This window comes from Tinamus guttatus, unplaced genomic scaffold (genome assembly GCF_059628265.1).
Source record: "Tinamus guttatus ecotype Peru unplaced genomic scaffold, ASM5962826v1 Tinamus_guttatus_pri_ptg000247l, whole genome shotgun sequence".
In the NCBI taxonomy this organism is placed as follows: domain Eukaryota; kingdom Metazoa; phylum Chordata; class Aves; order Tinamiformes; family Tinamidae; genus Tinamus; species Tinamus guttatus.
In genome coordinates, this window is record NW_028288781.1 from 6,791,391 (window position 1) to 6,809,565 (window position 18,175).

Genomic DNA, 18,175 nt, shown 5'->3' on the forward strand with positions numbered 1-18,175 from the left:
CAGGTCCCCTCTCAGCCTTCTCTTCTCCAGGCTGAACAGGCCCAGCTCCCTTAGTCTGTCCTCATAGGGCAGATGTTCCAGGCCCCTGATCATCCTTGTGGCCCTGCGCTGGACTCTCTCCAGCAGCTCCACATCCCTCTTGTACTGTGGAGCCCAGAACTGGACACAGTACTCCAGATGCGGCCTCACCAGGGCTGAGTAGAGGGGCAGGATCACCTCCCTCGACCTGCTGGAGACGCTCTTCTTAATGCACCCCAGGATTCCATTGGCCTTCTTGGCCACGAGGGCACACTGCTGCCTCATGGTCAACTTGTCGTCCACCATGACACCCAGGTCCCTCTCTGCAGAGCTGCTCTCCAGAAGGTCAGTCCCCAGCCTGTACTGGTATCTGGGGTTATTTCTCCCCAGGTGCAGGACCTTGCACTTGGCCTTGTTGAATTGCACGAGGTTTTTCACTGTCCAGTTGTCCAGTCTGTCCAGGTCCCTCTGGATGGCAGCGCAGCCCTCTGGGGTATCGGCTACTCCTCCCAGTTTGGTATCATCAGCAAACTTGCTGAGGGAGCACTCTGTGCCTTCATCCAGGTCATTGATGAATAAATTGAACAGGACTGGACCAAGGACTGACCCCTGGGGGACCCCGCTAGCCACAGGCCTCCAACTAGACTCTGCACCGCTGATCACCACTCTCTGGGCCCTGCCATCCAGCCACTTCCTAATCCATCTCACTGTGCACTCATCTATCCCACACTTCCGGAGCTTGCCCAGGAGGATGTTCTGAGGGACGGTGTCAAAAGCCTTGGTGAAGTCGAGATAGACGACATCCACCGCTCTCCCCTCGTCTATCCAGCTGGTCATTCCATCATAGGAGGCTGTCAGGTTAGTCAAGCAAGATTTCCCCTTGGTGAATCCATGCTGACTACTCCATGTCGACTCATACATTAAAAAAATTGAGAACTCTAACTCTTGAATGAAACTTTCCAAAACTTTTCCAGTTCTTCAAGTTCCAAAACTAGAAATTTTTCCAGGTTTTAGGAGCTTGGATAAAGTCAAATGTCTCAAAGATGCATAAAACTACTGAAACAACATGAAAATGTAACACAAGGATAGGAGGACAGAATTGGACAAATGAGGAAAAGTCAAAAAATTACAAACAGAAGGAGACAGGGTGATGGCACTGAGACAAAAATAAGAAATGCACTAGAAAACAATAAAACAAAAAACTCTGAGACACAAAATGGGGAAAATAGTAAAGACTGTTGAAATACTGATGGTAATAAAGAATTCTAGTTATCATCTTCATGAAAAGGGGAACAGAAAAAATATTCCTGTTTTAAATTCCTTTCATGCAAAAATATAAAAATTCTACCTTATTGACATTTAGATGCAAAAACATTCAAAGAAAAAAAAATCCAAGAAAACTTACTTCTTTAAATGGCACTAAGTGATAGCTGATATCAGAGCATGGCAAGTCAGCTCCCCTCTGAACAAAATCAGTGATGTTCAGCCTCAATACATTCTCCATGTGCTTGTTCTTCATTCATATGCAAACCTCCCCGATCTCACTCCTGTAGGGGAGGTTTACAGGGAACAACTGCCTCAAAAATTCATTTGAGATAAATTTACGCAAGGTCAACTTCATTGCTTGTTATAGTCTTCCCCCAAAGAAACTGTCTTAGGGAAACCTTGCTTATCTGAAAACTTGAGAACATACTAGGGCATGGAATCAATCCATCAAAAATAAATATATAACATCTATTGCAATACAATAGATACACTGCTACAAACTGACTCCACCACGTTATGATGGCCAAATATACAGCAGAATTCATACACCAAAAAAGGCAACACAACTACACGTGTCAATTTATATATCCTGTAGTTGCTTCCTCCCTATTGAAGGGTGTTTCAATTTAAGCTTACAAACCAGAAGCAGCTAACCTGTGCTGTTTTCCCCATGCCAAAAAATAAAGTTTACCATTCTCTGCAAATACTTGCAAAGTACATTCATTTAAAAATGTTCTAATCCTTTAAATCAAGATTATAAAATCACGTGCCATATAATGTAAGCACGTTTGCCAGAAATCTACCTAAACCTTTAAGTTCAAAGGCAACAATCTTTTTTCCAGTTACAGAAAGACTATCATATTTTATAAGACAGTTTCTAGAAAATTTTGATAACTCTAAGGAGAACCACGGGTACTGCAATTTCAACCCACCTAAGTTAACATCCTTCAGTACACAGACAAATTTGTAAAACTATCTGCTGTCTTCACAGAATCACAGACTGCTTAGGGTTGGAAGGGACCTCTAGAGATCATCTAGTCCAACCCCCCAAAAGTTTAACACCTAAGAAATATCCTCTTTGTGTTGTCTACCCAGCCAAAAAAATAATTGCTTATTTAACCAAATGTTTAGAAACTAATTCAATAAAATAAAACATGGTCACTTAATGCAAATCAAAGGCTACAGTTAAGTCCTGCATTAACCATTTAATGAAGCAAACCACCTACTAAAATAAGCTTTTTTGAGAGTTAACACACTTTCCATTCAGGACTAAACTAGTATCAGCTTGATATGCTTCTTTACAGCTAGAATAAAAATACCTTATTTCATATACAGGTTCTCTGAAAAACAGCCCTCAAATCAGTCTCATGTCTTCTCCTTTCAGGTGGCTCAATACACTGAAGCACCTAGTGAGAGAAGGAGCAGGAGGGTGCACAGTCTCTCGATTTTTACGTTACTGAACTCAAGTCAGAACTGCATTGCTATTTTCCCTGTACTTTCTTCTTCACAAAAAACTTTTTATTGTGCTTTAACAGAAGGTCAATGGCTATCACTTCTCTACTCTAGCACAATGGTGAATTGAAACAAGAACCCATAGCTGTTTGGACCGACAAAGCAACCAGTATGTCTAAGCCAATAAAGCGATTTGTTCATTAAAGCTACTAATAAAGCAACCTTTTGTTAGTCTATGAAACATCAGAAACCTCATAGAATGCATTTAACTATGCTTTTTTTTTTTTTTAATCGCTAACTCCGAAGTTCTCCTAAAGTCTGCTACTTTTTCCACACCCCCAAACCAATAATAAAAAGAAATTTACGTTGACTTTTTAGAAGACAGTAATTGCAATGCAAAACTTCACACCTGATCATTAACAGAAATATTTAAGTTTTTTGGCCAAGGTATTCCTCGAGGCTTTAAATTTATCATATGACTTGTGCAAAAGTTCCTACACAGTTCTGATGGCTGAGAGTAAATTAAGCAGAGACCCAAGAATGTGCACAAAGAATCAGACAACAGATGCAGTCAGTTGGGATACAAAGATGCATTTGGAGTGGAGTACACAAGCATGAGGGTTGGATGAACAGCAGCAATGGGAAGAGTTGTAGCAAAGGGGTAGCAAAACCAGGATGAGAATGCCAGGAGCACCAGCATATCGTTTTCAATCACTTTGAACCCTACAAAGTCTAACTTTAATCCCCTAATCCTGTAGCGCTCAGTGATTTTCAGTTATTTTGGGTAACCAGGTTCAGTATGACTATGGACATGAACCTTCTCCATGCAAAATCAGTATTCTTGCCCTGGTTAATTTAAGAGTAGAGTATTAGCACTCCCTAAAAGAATTAAAGCAAAGTTTTGTCCATCACTCAAACTTGCCAAAACACACTCTCAAAAACAATCTAGCTCCATTATTCTGTGGTCACAGGCAGGTCCAAAAAATGCAACTTGTATCTAATCACCCTTAGCTGGGCAAGAAAGGCAGATACAGTTCCTGAAAAGGACTATGTTGAAAACTGGTTAAATACATTTTAACTAGCAATGAAGTACAAGTATGAAAGCCAGAATATGCACTCTATGACTAGTACTTAGACAGGGCAGCCCCTCCTGTCCTAGAGGCAAGCCAGTGCGGAAGCAGTTTGAAGTCATTCTGCTACCATTTCTCATTTGTTTCTTTTGTTAAGCACACTGCTAACTGCTAGCTTCTATGTGCATGGCCACCCAAGTAAAAGTAAATAAGTTTCATACTTGTTACTGCAGTTTCTCAGAGACAAGATCCAGTTTGCTACACCAAACACAATGTTTCATTCTCAGAGAAAGTTCTTGCAACAGAATGGCACTAAAATAGTTTCTCCCACTCAGAGGGATTTACAATTAGCCAAGGTTTTATCCTTTGCTATTTGGAAAAAATAATCTATATTTATAAAAAACAAGTGTGTCTGCTATCTAGGACAGCAACAACATGTCTCCCCTGCGCTGTGACTCTTGATACCGAGCCGTGAGATTATATCCTCTTTCAAGAGCTCAGTGCTTATTTATAATGTGCAGTTTTTCAATCAAATGATTGTCAAAGAACTTGATAAGGCAGAAAAAAAAATTACCACATACATACACTGCAAAAAAATATCAGCTGAAGAAAGCCATACAAACAAGCTTTGCAGTCTTCCCAACTACTGCCGAACAAATCATTCATCAATGAGTAGTCAAGAAGCATGCAAATTACTATGCAAGTACCACATTTCATAGCAAAAATGGACAGTTTTATTTAGTTGTAAGTTTTCAACTGTCTTCTGAAGTTTTCACTTTAAGCTTTTCTTGGACTTTGAAGTCTTTCAAAGCCCTGCTGCATCTCTGAAGCGTGGAAAACGCAATTTCCGAGGGAGGATTCTCCATCCCTGCTTTGCGCTCACGATTTCCACAGACGTTTGCTGAAGACTTGCTCACATCTCCTCTATAGCCTAAACTTCAGTTCAAGACTCTGTCCCTACAACTTAATTCAGTCCTGAATGCTAGTAAGTACAGATCCCAAACTGCACTTCTTAAAAAACCACTTACAAGAACAATGACAAGTGTAGAAGCCGTATCTGAGGAAGAACCTCTTTTCCCAATTTCAAGGGTCTCTAACAGGTGGCTTGTAGCGCAAAGGATAATAACCGGCTGTTTGCTCTTCCAACACACAAACTAGACACAATCTAATGAAGCCAGCAGAAGCCACACTCCAAATAACCAGATTCTTCAGGCAATGGGTAGTAGTCCTATGGAATTCTTTGCCAAAGCAAGCTGTGAAAACTAAAACTTCACAGAGGTTCAAAAGATATTGGGCAAGTTCACAGAAATGTTTCAGGGGTTTCAAATCAAACAGACTGCTGCTCAGGGATTTCTCAAGTTGAAAGTACCTGGAGACTGAGTGTGAGGGGAAAAACATCACACTTACCCTTTTCCTTATTTGCCCTATACATTCACTTACAGACACTGTTGAGATAGGTCATCCAAAGAATTAGGGAGAACAATTACAATCCACTCCAACTTCCAAGCTGTTGTGCACCATTTTTATTTATGGTTGCTAATAGAGGCAGGTTCATAGAATCATAGAATGTTTAGGGTTGGAAGGGACCTCTAGAGAACATCTAGTCCAAACCTCCTGCATACGCAGGGACACCTAAAGCACGTAGCACAGGACTGCATCCAAGCGGGTTTTGAAGATCTCCAGAGAAGGAGACTCCACAACCTCTCTGGGCAGCCTGTTCCAGGGCTCTGTCACCCTCACTGTTAAAAAATTTTTCCTTAAGTTCCTATGGAATTTTTGGTGTTTCAGTTTCCGGCCATTTCCTCTAGTCCTATCAGTGGCCACCACTGAAAAGAGACCAGCACCATCCTCCTCACTGCCTCCCTTGAGGTACTTATATACACTGATTAGATCCCCTCTCAGCCTTCTCTTCTCCAGGCTGAACAGGCCCAGCTCCCTCAGCCTCTCCTCATAGGGCAGATGTTCCAGGCCCCTGATCATCCTTGTAGGCCTGCGCTGGACTCTCTCCAGCAGCTCCACATCCCTCTTGTACTGTGGAGCCCAGAACTGGACACAATACTCCAGATGCGGCCTCACCAGGAGTGAGTAGAGGGGCAGGATCACCTCCCTCGACCTGCTGGAGACGCTCTTCTTAACGCACCCCAGGATCCCATTGGCCTTCTTGGCCATGAGGGCACACTGCTGCCTCATGGTCAACTTGTTGTCCACCATGACACCCAGGTCTTTCTCTGCAGAGCTGCTCTCCAGAAGGTCGGTCCCCAGCCTGTACTGGTGTCTAGGGTTATTCCTCCCCAGGTGCAGGACCTTGCACTTGGCCTTGTTGAATTGCATGAGGTTTTTCAAGGTTAGGAGGTTAGGAGGCAGGTTAGGAGGCTAGAAAGACCTTTGGTGTGATCCAGCACAGCTAGTCTTAAGTTTCAGAAATATCTAATAAACTTAGGTTTTAAAAGAGAACATTTCCATAAAATCTAAAATACTACTATTTAGAATTTTTCTTCACTCAGAGAGCTTGATAAAATATATTGAAATCAAATGTTTAATAACATTTGAAATCTCATTCAAACTGTTAGTTAAAATAATTCTCCCACCACTACTGAAATAACTTTACTCTGATTATTTTCCACCAATACTTCCATATGTTTTGTAACTTTACCCCCACAAACACATTACATCTCTGTTTATTAGTAAGCACCAAAATGGTCTACTCCTAAAACAGTCCTGGCTGCCCTTTTTTTTTAACTCCTCAGAAAAGCCAAATGAACAAACTCAGCTTTTTTTGATGTTGTTCTTCCATTTGCTTAATTTTCTTAACCGAAGGGTCCTTTTTTTCTCTCTTCCGCAGTACATCTTGCAATGTTTCTGTCATTTGAATCCTGCATCTCCGAAGTCCTAAATTCAAAGTCTATCATGTTTACCTTAGCAGAGGTGTTTCTAAGCTGCCATAACACGCAACTAAGCAATCGGGGGGGGGGGGGGGGGGGGGGTGTTGGAAATCAGAGCTAATGTACTTCTCTAATACCTCATTTTGAAGAAGCTTCTACATTTGCATTTTGTCAGTTTAATCCTGTTTTGATTCCTGCCCTCATGTCGGGAGTGTGAGAAAGTAAACCAACCTTTAATTTGCAAATATTACAAAGTTACATCAACCTCTTACTAAAACATCTAGTATCAAAATAAGAGGAAACCCAGCGCATACCTCTACTTAAAAGGGAGTACAGATGACTTGGACTATTGCAGACACACAAGCTTTTCAATAGCAAATTAATTTAAACAATTGCTCAGAGGATAGCATTGTAAAACATGCCCAGGTTGATCCCAGAGTATGTACACAATACGGCTTCAGGAAAGGAAATCATGGTTTTGTTTTGTTTGTTTCAGACTGGTAGAATTTTGCAAAAATAACAGAGAATTAAGGAAAAGCAGCTGGAAAATTGTCTTTCAAAAAGCCTCCCCCTGTCTCAAGAGGCTATTAAGTAAAAATTAATATTGATCTTAGGGAAAAAATATTGTTCAGGACAGCCAACAACAAAGCATAAAAAGGAAAAGCCACAAACGGCCTTTTAGTTTAAAGAAGGGGCTAAGGACAGGATACTCTACACTCCAGCTACTTAACATAGTTACTAAGGGTCCAGAAGGTGAAAAGTGGGGAAGTGGCAAGATTTGTTCATGTCAAAATTATTAAGGTTAATCAAGACAAGCAAAGGAACTGTATGGGCTTCAGATATTCTAGCCAAGCTAAAAAAAAAAAAAGTCAGTACACAGCAGGCAAAACTACTGATAAAGAATTGCATATCAAGAAGAATATTCTATTTGTTGACTTTCTGGATTTTAAACAACATAAATAAGGCAGAAACACATTTACTCTGGACAAGTCATTGAAGAATGCCATTTGGCAAAAAAATTAAAAAAAAATGCTATGATGCACACAAAACATTGTGGGGAGAATTACAAATGGTACATTATAAAATTAGTGTATTATTCCAATTAGAAAATGACTATATGACAACATAGTTAAAAATAGCTTGAAATACTGATTAAATTAAAACAGCATCAAAAAGAGTAAAAGTTGATGACAATCATTTTAAACAAGATGCCAGAGGACATCAAAAAGAAATGGTAGGTAAACATGAAATAAGAGATGCAATAAATTAATACAGAGCAAAGGCATAGAAAAAAAGATCCAAGATATTCCACTGACCTGGAGTTTTTATAACAAGAATATACTCATCTAAATTACAGGGTTAAAACTTCATGAATAACACAAGACATTGCTATGAAGCTCCTGATTAATGAGACAATTTATTTCCATACAGAGATTGTTTCTACCTCAACATTTAGTTCCAAAAATATTACTCTAACTAAAAATCTAATATAATAAAGGATTACATCTTCTAGAAAGTAGCATAACGAGCTGTAACAGCAACTCTAAGATTGATATGAAGAAATAACAAAATACCCAAAGTTTCATAATTGAAAGCTATCTGGTGGTGTCTTACACTTTACCAAATAGTGTAAAGTGATTTGGTAAAGTAAGAAATGGAACAAACATGGCAGGCCTAACTCTTCTGGGGAGGTGACAATGAACAGGCAGTGAGAACAGCACAGCTTAAACTCTCAAATCTGCAAGCAGTAAAATTCTTTAATCTGAAAGTTTCCCTCTTTGGTATCAGCCAGGCAGCCAAGACCCGTCTCTGCCCTAGTCAGGGCACAGGTTCCCTTTAGGCCAGCGAGCCAACAAAACAATAGATTATATAGGGAATAAGGCAGTACCTCGGCAGCAGCCTGAACACATTGCAGCGAGGGAAGTCAGAGACGAGAGGACAGTAATGAGGGCTCAATGACTGCAGCGGGGCAATAAAACAGCTAGAGGTTACAAATCCACAGGAAACCAGCTTTTGTTAGCTCTGCTGCTCATGGAACAATTTGTCTGCCTTGTGTTTAACAGATTTGAATACTAATATTTCTGTGCGCTCTGGCTTTGATCACTGTGTTAAGTGCAACTCTACTGAATAAAAGGATTAGTTGTCCAGAGTGGCTAAGCTAGGACTGTGATATGAGAACTGCAGGGAAAAACCTTTGAAGATGAAGTGCATGCTCAATTCTGCAGGCCGAATTGGCAGGAGTAGCTGATGGTGTTTTGTCACGCATGGTTTACGGAACAATATATCCGACAACAGTTCTGGGGGTTGGACATGTGGTCTGAGCGCGCCTTGCTGCCGAAAGGGGCGATGCCACCCTTCCCTAAGGTGAAGGGCTCGCCAGCTCCAGCGCTCGTGCTGGCTCCCAAGCAGCTCACAGGGAAGCGCGCAGCGCAGCCACAGTGTTGGAAGGAAGGGCAACACGATCAGCCCTTGTGGTTGCAGCACGCTGGGTTCAGCAGTCATCAAACCACAACCAGGAGGTTCCAGGGCACAGCTGAGCTGATCTAGTGGCCAGCTAGTGCCCAGAGGATGCCCCACATCCCTGCACTCCTTGGCAGCACTAACACACACCCCATGTCACACCAAGCCAACTCCTGTTTAGCTGCTTTACAGCTCCCTTCTCACTTCCCTTTGTGCTGTCAGCTTTCTACCGTTTTTAATCGCCAAAACAAAAACAAACAAAAAAAAAAAACAGCCAAATCGAGCCATAGCCACTACAGGAAAAAGCTTGGTGAAGTCCAGGGGTGCAGAGGGTGCATGCCTGAAACTACGTGGAATCCCTCCTTTCAACAGCCGCTCACCATTAGATCAAATCAGACATCATATAGAACCACAACCTCTCTAATGGATAAGTGAATGCATCTCAGGAATCCTCAAGGACAAAGGTAAATAGATAACTTGTCTCTGCAAAGAAGGAGATGGTTTATATGAAGGGTAAGATGTTTCAACTTTAAATTATTCTTTTCTAATCTTAAATTGCACACAACTTCTTCAATTTTGTTTCCATCACACTGCAGCATAAACACACCATAGCAGGAGTGAGAAGGACGCAAATGTTAACATTTGTTTTGTCCCACCAAACAAGCTTTTGTTTTTGCAGTCATTCCCAGTCCCCCTTTTGAAAGGTTCCCACAGCCCGTGTAAACAACTTGCAAGCTGAGCTGGATGACTGTACAGACCTCCTACGTAGCCAGCTAGGAACTGCAGCGTGCAGCTCCCCTACCTAGACTGCCACACATCCACCCAGGGACATGGGATACCACCCACCCCTCTCCTTCAAACAGGAAAAAAATCCTGCCTGTGCTCCTGAGTCATACAGAATGTTATCTAGTGCTCATGCAAGGCACAACCAAACAAGCTGAGCTGAAGTTTGATCCTCAAGGTCCTTCAAGATCAGCCCACTTCTTTTCTATTTCGAAACCGGGTAATTCCTGATTTGCAATAGTCAAGCGTAAGCAGTATGCAAAGGACATATAACAACAAAAACCACAAGCTTTACCATGGCAATAAGCTACAAAACTGAGAAGACAAAATCTGAAATGAAGAAACGGAATGTCCTGAAGACAAATCAAATGTAATTGCAAATGCTGAAGTTCTTTTGCTACTGCGAGCCCTGTCTAAGAATCAACCCAGGTTTAATGCAGCTTCAGGTATATAAAATTTTCAAAATTAAGTGAAACATCTACAAGAACTAGAGGGCTGCCTCTATGGACATAATCAGCACAGTCAACACAAACACATTTTTGTGGAGTGAAAAAGAAAGGTTCAGACACTTGTCTATTAGTGCCTACATAGGATTACAGTCCACATAAGATATTCTTAGTAGGATCTACTTTGTGCATACTATCACTTTCCTGAAGACACATAATGTCAAAGCACAGTTCGAACTACGGCAGCATTAAGGGGCCTTTCTGTCACATCTCACAAACAAGCAGCGGCAGTTCCAGCAGTGTGCGCTGCACGTCTGACGGCGAGGCCAAGACGAGAGCTCCTGGTGAGGCGGGAGCAGGGGACTCATAAGGAGAGCTCTTAGCAGCACTGCAGGCAGGACAGCCAGAATCTGCCCGCTACCCTCAAAACACAGCTAGCACGTGCCATGAAAACAGAGAGGTACAGCTGTCCCCTCACACCAGAGGCTTGTCACACAGCTGTGCCTCTACCACCTCCTCAGCTGCATGGAGAAGCTGAAGCATCCATCATGGGGAAATCTAATGAGAAGGTAGAGCATGTAGAATCACCGCCTCCCTCCCCAGGGCTCTCCCAACAAGCACTGAGTTAAAAGAAATTCAGTTCCCAAACATGCTGCCCCAAACAGACTGGCGATTTCAAAATCAGTCTTGCTGGAACAGCCAATGAGACTTGAAGGAATCAAACTGTTAGTGTCAGAAGTTTCCTGACAAAAGAGAACACAGTGACTTTGCCTCAGGACAATCTAAGAAATGCTGAGGATGCCTTCGAGCTCTCTAAAGACTGTCACTATCACACACTGTGTTAACGAAAAAGTACCCGCCAGCCCAGTGATCCACCCCCTCACAGAAACACTGCTGATCTGCAGACATATTCCTCAGCTCTGGCAACAGAAAAAATGCCATGCCAAAATCCAGAAACAAACACTGGGAATTACGTGCAGAAACATGTCTCCTGAGTCTCAAATTCACAGACCTTTCCTACTGTGCTAAAGCCCAAAAGATCGCTTGTTCTGAGGGTCATGTCATTGCATGAATTAAAAATAAAGACATAAAGAGCAACCAAAGTAAGCACTCTTAAATTGCAGGTTTTCTGGCCCTAGCTTATGGCCACAGGTTGCACTATTTACTGAAAACACAGCATTTAGTAAAGCTACCACATAGATGTCAGAGCTTCTCTAGATTCCAAAATGTGTGGCACTACACAGCCACTGCCACACTTGCTACAAGAGATGAGTAACATTTTCCAGAGAGGCCCAAACCATCAGTAGCAATTTTGGTTATCGATATGTAGTGGTTATGATCTTGAACACTGAGAAGATACTCTCTTCAAAAGAAAACCTTCTTAGATGACGGGGAAGTCAACAAAAGCATGCATCCACTATTGTCAGGTCTAGCAAGAAACACCAGATTTTGCAGCTACCAAAACAGCTAGTGAGAGACCTCTCAAACATGAGCTGCGTGACAAAGCTGAAAGGCTTGCACTCACCAGGAAGGGAAGCTGGGGAAATAAACTTGCAGGCTTTTCTTCCCCATGGACCTCAGAACTGACTTGCAGTGTTCTGGGCTTGTCACTCACTCAGTAAGACAAGTAGCTTGTTCTGAAGTAGCCAGTTGACTTCCAAAAACACTGTTATCATTTTCAATCCTGCAGGTGCAATTAAAACACATTTTATCCCATATAGCACATGAAGTATTTTACACACAGAGAGGAGCATCCTTTCATCTATTGTTAGTAATAAGGTAAACCCTCTAGGAGCATAGGCAGATCCCGTATGCTACACCAGATCTGAATGTGAAGTTTTCCCTTGTTGTAGGAAAACACAGTAGACTTGATCCTGCCATGTGCATTCTAAAAGTATCTAGCAGCATCTGTTAAGAGTGCAGTGCCGATGTACATTTGAAAACAGAAAGTCAAGGAAGGCAGGGTTGAGCAGCAAATACCAATACCATGCAGTTGGGCTTGGCAGGTCCTGTCCTTCGGGAGCTTACTTGCCAAAATCTACCACAACAAAAAAAATGCAGCTGTATAACTGTAACTCTGTGTTAAGAATACAGGGAGTGTTTAAAAAGAATTTGCAGTACTTCTGGTAAAGTTAGTGCTACTTCACCACTGTTAAACTCTTTCATAACTATGATCCCAACAGCAGAACACAACTGAAATGCAATACTTTGTGTAATACAGAGCTCTCCCACCTTTGTAGTATTATAGACATTTCTGTCTTCAGCTCTTCTCCCTTCAGAAAAACAGACATTAATGCAAGACCAAAAGCCTGAGGAACTGGAAAATGGAATGTCAGAGCAGCCTAATGATTATTGCAGAATCAGTCAAGACATTTAATTTCTAAAGAAAAAAATGTACATAATAAGGGGGGCTGTAGAGATAGGTCTCCTTCAACAGGCACCTACCCTCCAGAGAGCCCCTGGTCTCAGCTTCCTGGGCTTCGCGCATTTCCAGGAGCTAGGTGTCTTTGCAATGGCGCTTCTCCAGGGAAGTGACAAATATCATGTGCTAGCTGAGACAATCTTGAGGAAATAAAACCATAACAGGGCAAGATCGGAGCCACAGCCTGAGCTTCAGAGACACACAAAAGTAAAAAATATATATTTAGGGGAATTCATGAATAAACTAAAAACCCACATTCACAGATCTTAGACAGGGGACGAGGGAAGGGAAAACAGTCTTTCTCCAGAGAAAACGGGCTCAAATGTCCCTAGCTCTAACCCATACGACCGAGAAGTTTCAAAGAAAGTACTTCAATACAGTCACAATCTAGACAATTTCAATCTTTAAACAGAAAACATTACTCAACCCTAACTACCTCAGATCTGTCTCCTTGCTATTACCAGCCACCCAACTTCAGGTCACAAGACAAACAAAGATCACCTAGGCCAGTTTAGCCATTCATTGCCTGTCTATTACAAGTTTCCCTGATACTGTAGCTGTTAGAAAGCATAGCATGAGATACAGTTATCATGATCTTGTGGGACCAATCGGAAATACAGATCCAGCAACTTGAATACTTGATTTATTTATTTATTTTTAAAAAAAACATCCCAACGGACCTCATGCCTACATGACATTTAGGAGACATTGATACTGATTAATCTTTCACAGCAATATATTTATGTTACCAAATCTGAAGAGCAGTCTTTTCAGAGGCTGTGAGACTCTTAAGTGGAAAGTGCCATTTTCCTCTCTCTCATAGTTGCCATTTGTGTGCATTCACCTGCTGAAATTATATGTCAGAAGTCCGCCAGCAAGAGCACACACGAGCATTCCTCGGGCCCAAGCGCAAAGCCAACCACGCCAGCCCCAACCAAAGATGCCAAGCTCGAGTGTTGGCTTTTACCAGCGCCGAGTATTTCACACGTCTGCCCCTGCCAGCTGAGCTGCGGCTGCCATGGTCTCCAGCTGACAGTAGCATCTCTGACTGCCCCAGCTAATTGTGGGGAAAAAAAGAAGTCTGCTGATACCATAAGACATGACATTATGGAAAAATGCACTGTTTTACTGGCACCAAAAAAAAAAAAAAAAAAAAAAAAAAAAAAACGGAAATTATTCTCCCTAAGCTCTTATTCGAAAGAAATCTGCTATTTCAAAATCGACAAAATGAAAGGCAAAACAAACAAACAAAAAAAACACATAACAACTTTGCATTTTGGTTTTGTTGAGCACAAACTTTAGGAACATGTGCTGCAAGTGAAAATGCTTATGAAGAGAAAACATACGCACATTATGGGAAAAAAAACCCACAAGGATATATTAGGAAGTATGTAACTGTAATGTATCCACTGACACAGGATGAACATTGGTGTGAGCTGGAATTCACCACCGGTGTGCTGAACTGCTGGTGGAAAGGAAGCAGGCTTCAGAGCACCGCAACCAGATCACTTAGCCCCGTTTCCCTTCCCGAGACTTACTGCCCTGCACATGACTGAAAAGGCCTTTCCCACTCCGTAAAGCAAAACAAATCCCCCTTGCACACCCAAAGTTCTCAAAGAAAAAAGGCAAATATGTACATTCATATTTAAGTAACTATTAAAGTTGTTTTGTTTATTTACTGATGACTGCTCCATGAAGAATGGAGCTAAAATTAGCACTTTATTTCACCCAATATAAACAGAAAGGTGGAGTGTCTCATTCATTTTCTATTTAATATGAAATTATGACAGTTTAGAGGCAATTACAGATCAAATATTCACACACTCTCTCATACAAGAATTCGAGGTCATCAAATGAAGCTGACAATTGATCTATCCAAAAAAAATAACTAACTATTCCTTTGAAGCCACAAGACAAGTTCACACAAGAGAAAACCGTTAAAGGCTACTAAATACACAGACACAATGCAAGCCTATGTCACAAACCGATAGCAATTGGAAGAGCATACATACCAGGAAAGAAAGTCATAAGCACATAGCGCTGCTTATAGACCCTCATAGACATCTGCTGTTGACCACAGACAGAAATACGATACTGGGCTAAACCGAGCTTCAAGACAGAACAGCATCTGAATTAATCAATGGCTTTACCATCACAAAATAAAACTAAAGTTTCTCAACAGTAAGTTGACTTCTAAGCTTATTTTCTTCTAAATGTCCATGTACAAGTACTTGGAGGGGAAAAAAAAATCACTTACCGCAAAAGACTTCAAGACTGTAGAAATTACCTGGTAAACATGTTGGCTTTGCCTATCCTGTGTTTACATTGAGTATTTCAGTACAAAACCATCAGCCTCCACAAACTCGCTAAATTATAACACTTGGCATTACAGAACATTTGCAAAAATGATTACCAAGTAATATTGCCCCTTTCAAGCACCACCTCCCATATATCCTACACAGAAGAAGGCTGAAGCAGCTCTGCAGATATGGACTTTATGATATTTTTATTTCAAATGCTATGTATGTAAATTCAGTTAACAGGCATGTGTTTGTTAAGTACAAGAACCAAAAGATTAAACACACTTGTTAAATTCAGCCTCAATTTAAAACATGTTGACAAAAAAAAAAAAAATTGGTTTATTTTAAAGAGACAGAAGATAGCACTCCTCTCTGTTTCAAAACTGCCAGGCCCAAATTAAACACCACTGCCCTCTTATTTAGAGTTAATTTGAAATTCCAATGCACTATATACGAAAACTACTGCAAAGTAGCACATACACACAATGGGGGGAAACGAAAGTTAATTTGTCTATCAAAGAGTCTGAAGATACAAATGATTTCTTTTCCTAAACTGAAAAGCTACTTATATTCAGCTTCTCTAACAGTTAATACCAATGAAATTCATACGCTTTTGATATTTATATGCTTAGATTTCCAAACAGACCGAACTGCAATAGTAAAAGATCATTCAGCTTGGACAAAGTAACTACTCTGATTAGCTGTAAGCTCTAATAGGAAGAATAACTTAAGCTCTTCAAAGTTAATTTTAGCAACATAAGGTAACATATTTTCTAGCAATATTTATGAACCTGGAGCACCCACAAAAAAAATGAAATGCCAGTAACAGGAGGAGAAGGTTGCATTTAAAGTACACAGAAAAAAAATAATAATGTTTACAAACAGATGCCATGAAAAACAGGATAATGAAATGGAAAAAGACAGATTTAAATTTGGAACCAGGAAGTGACATGTAAGTCAACATAATCTCTGCTGCTGAAATAAGGCATGCTGCCTTTTAGCTCCTCTACATATTAAGTACAGCGCAACACTGATCATCCTCTTAGCAGTAGGTCTGAAGAGGGGGCAAGTCCACTTCCTGGCTTCAGAGCCAGGGCCAAGAGAAGCACAGAGCGAGGTGAAGGTGGTGCAGTACAGCAGTGACCACAAGGATGTTAAGATATGGGGATATTTTGGTCTAAAAAGAGACTCTCCTCCTATAAACATATCCAGGCTCTAAAAGAAATTGAGAAAAATGTTAGCTATGATGTCTAATTTGGAGTGTCTACTAATTTCAAGTTTTTCCTCCTAAGCTTTCAGAGGATGCCTCTTTCTCAGTGAAATGAAGAAACACGAACTTGGGAAACAGACTGTACATACTGTCAGTTTTCAGTGCACACAACCTAAGAAGGAAAACAAGTACTTTCATCTCACCTCAGCTTTATCAATCCTAAAGGAACATGGTGGGATTCTAAATTATGGCTTTCCGTTTATATGGATACATTTAAGTCACTACAATCACTATACACTGCTTCTTTGTTTTATTTTTCCTCTACTTTCACTTCCACCCAGTAAAAGGAACACAGAAGACAGGGATCCTAGTAACAGATCCGCAGAAAGTTTGCAACTTGTTTATTCTTTCGCCAATGAAAAAGCAGACAAATTCTAGAACATTTTCCTTCAAAACCTTTCTAAACTTCTTTCACAAACACAAGAAGAGGGATCAGTATTCAGACTTGCACAGACAACAGTCTTAGCACAGGGTTATTACTTCTGGATCCTAATGCCATTTGATGAAATAAGCGACATGCAATTTCACTCTCCACTTTTTCTGTATAGCCTGTTCATATGAACTGAATTGGCATACAAAACTTAACTTATGAATGAAACAGTTTAACACTGACAGATAAAAGTGCCCTCCCCAGATCAACAGCTAGGCTGTCACTTTCCTTTTTTCATAATGGGATACTTTACTAAAGTGATCTGAATTTGGGCAGCATTTAGAGGTTCCCCTCCCCCCTGCCTGGGAAATTCTGCACATTGAAGAGAAGGGGGGAAAGATAAAAGTCGCCTTCCCCATGAGACCCTTCGTTCCCAAACCTCAGAACAAAGTGTCTGGGTGTGATAGCAAGAGCGCTTGCTGGCGCTTTGCAAAGACGCAACTTCCCCGATGAACAGGAGGAGCCAACACGGGTTCTCACTAGTAAACTAGATTAAAACGCTTTATGTGGAGACCAAAAAAAAAAACAAAGAAAGGCGAAAAGTCTCTCCTTAGTAACGTTTTCCCACGACCGTCCTCGTTGCACTTCCCAACGGAGTGTTATGTAAATGGCAAGGCGGGAGGCTCTACAGGATCTATTAGGAGCCGCTCAAGCCCTTTAATAAGAAACGGGGGGGGAAGGAGGAGGAGGAGAAAGACTTCGAAAGTCCCAGCACGGCGGCGGCTGCGGCTCCGCTGCGGGGCTCGCACAACTTTCCGCCGCGGCTCGGGGTTTTGTTTTGCTTTTGCTTCGGAGGAGGGGGAGAAAAGCAAAGGAGAAAGAAAGGGCGCGCGTGCCGCGGGGAGCGGGGCAGGGCGGCCGCGCTCTTTGTTGGGGCCGGCGCGGCGCGGCTCGCCCTGCCCGCGCCCGCCCGCCCGGGAGGCCGGGCCGGGACCCCCGCCCCGGGCCGCTCCACGTGCTCCCCCGCCGCCCGCCCGCGCACTCACTCAGTCACTCACTTCGGGGCCGGGCTCCGCTGGGCTCTGCGGGCGCTGCTGCGGCGCCGATGCCGGCGGCTCCGCGCAGCGCCCCCGGCGCCGCCCGCAGGGGGCCCGCGGCCCCGCCGCCCCCTCCGCCGCCGCTCGCTGCCGCCTGTGCCGGCGGCTCCGCGCACCCGCCGCGCCGCCTCACATGGAGCCGCCGCCGCCGCCGCGCCGCCCGCTGGCTGCCGCCGGCGGGGAGGCGAGTGGCTCGTCCCGCCGCCCCCTCGCTCGCATGCACTCGGGCAGCGGCGGGGGCCGCTAGGGCCGCGGGCGGGCGGTGCGGGGCAGCCGGGCGGCGGGGCTCGGCGGCGCCGCTGCTGCCGCTCCGCTCTGCGGCATGTGGCGGGGGGCGAG

At 42.6% G+C, this 18,175-nt stretch overlaps 1 protein-coding gene across 1 annotated transcript in view; it reads right to left on the reverse strand.

Moving 5' to 3' along the window:
- The window catches only part of FBXW7 (F-box and WD repeat domain containing 7), a 165,970-nt gene extending 148,069 nt beyond the window's left edge, over window positions 1–17,901 (reverse strand). Inside the window, exon 1 of the mRNA XM_088526565.1 lies at window positions 17,798–17,901. The gene's annotated coding sequence lies outside the window, so the exon portion shown is untranslated. The remainder of the gene's footprint in view (window positions 1–17,797) is intronic.
- Window positions 17,902–18,175: the final 274 nt, after the last annotated feature.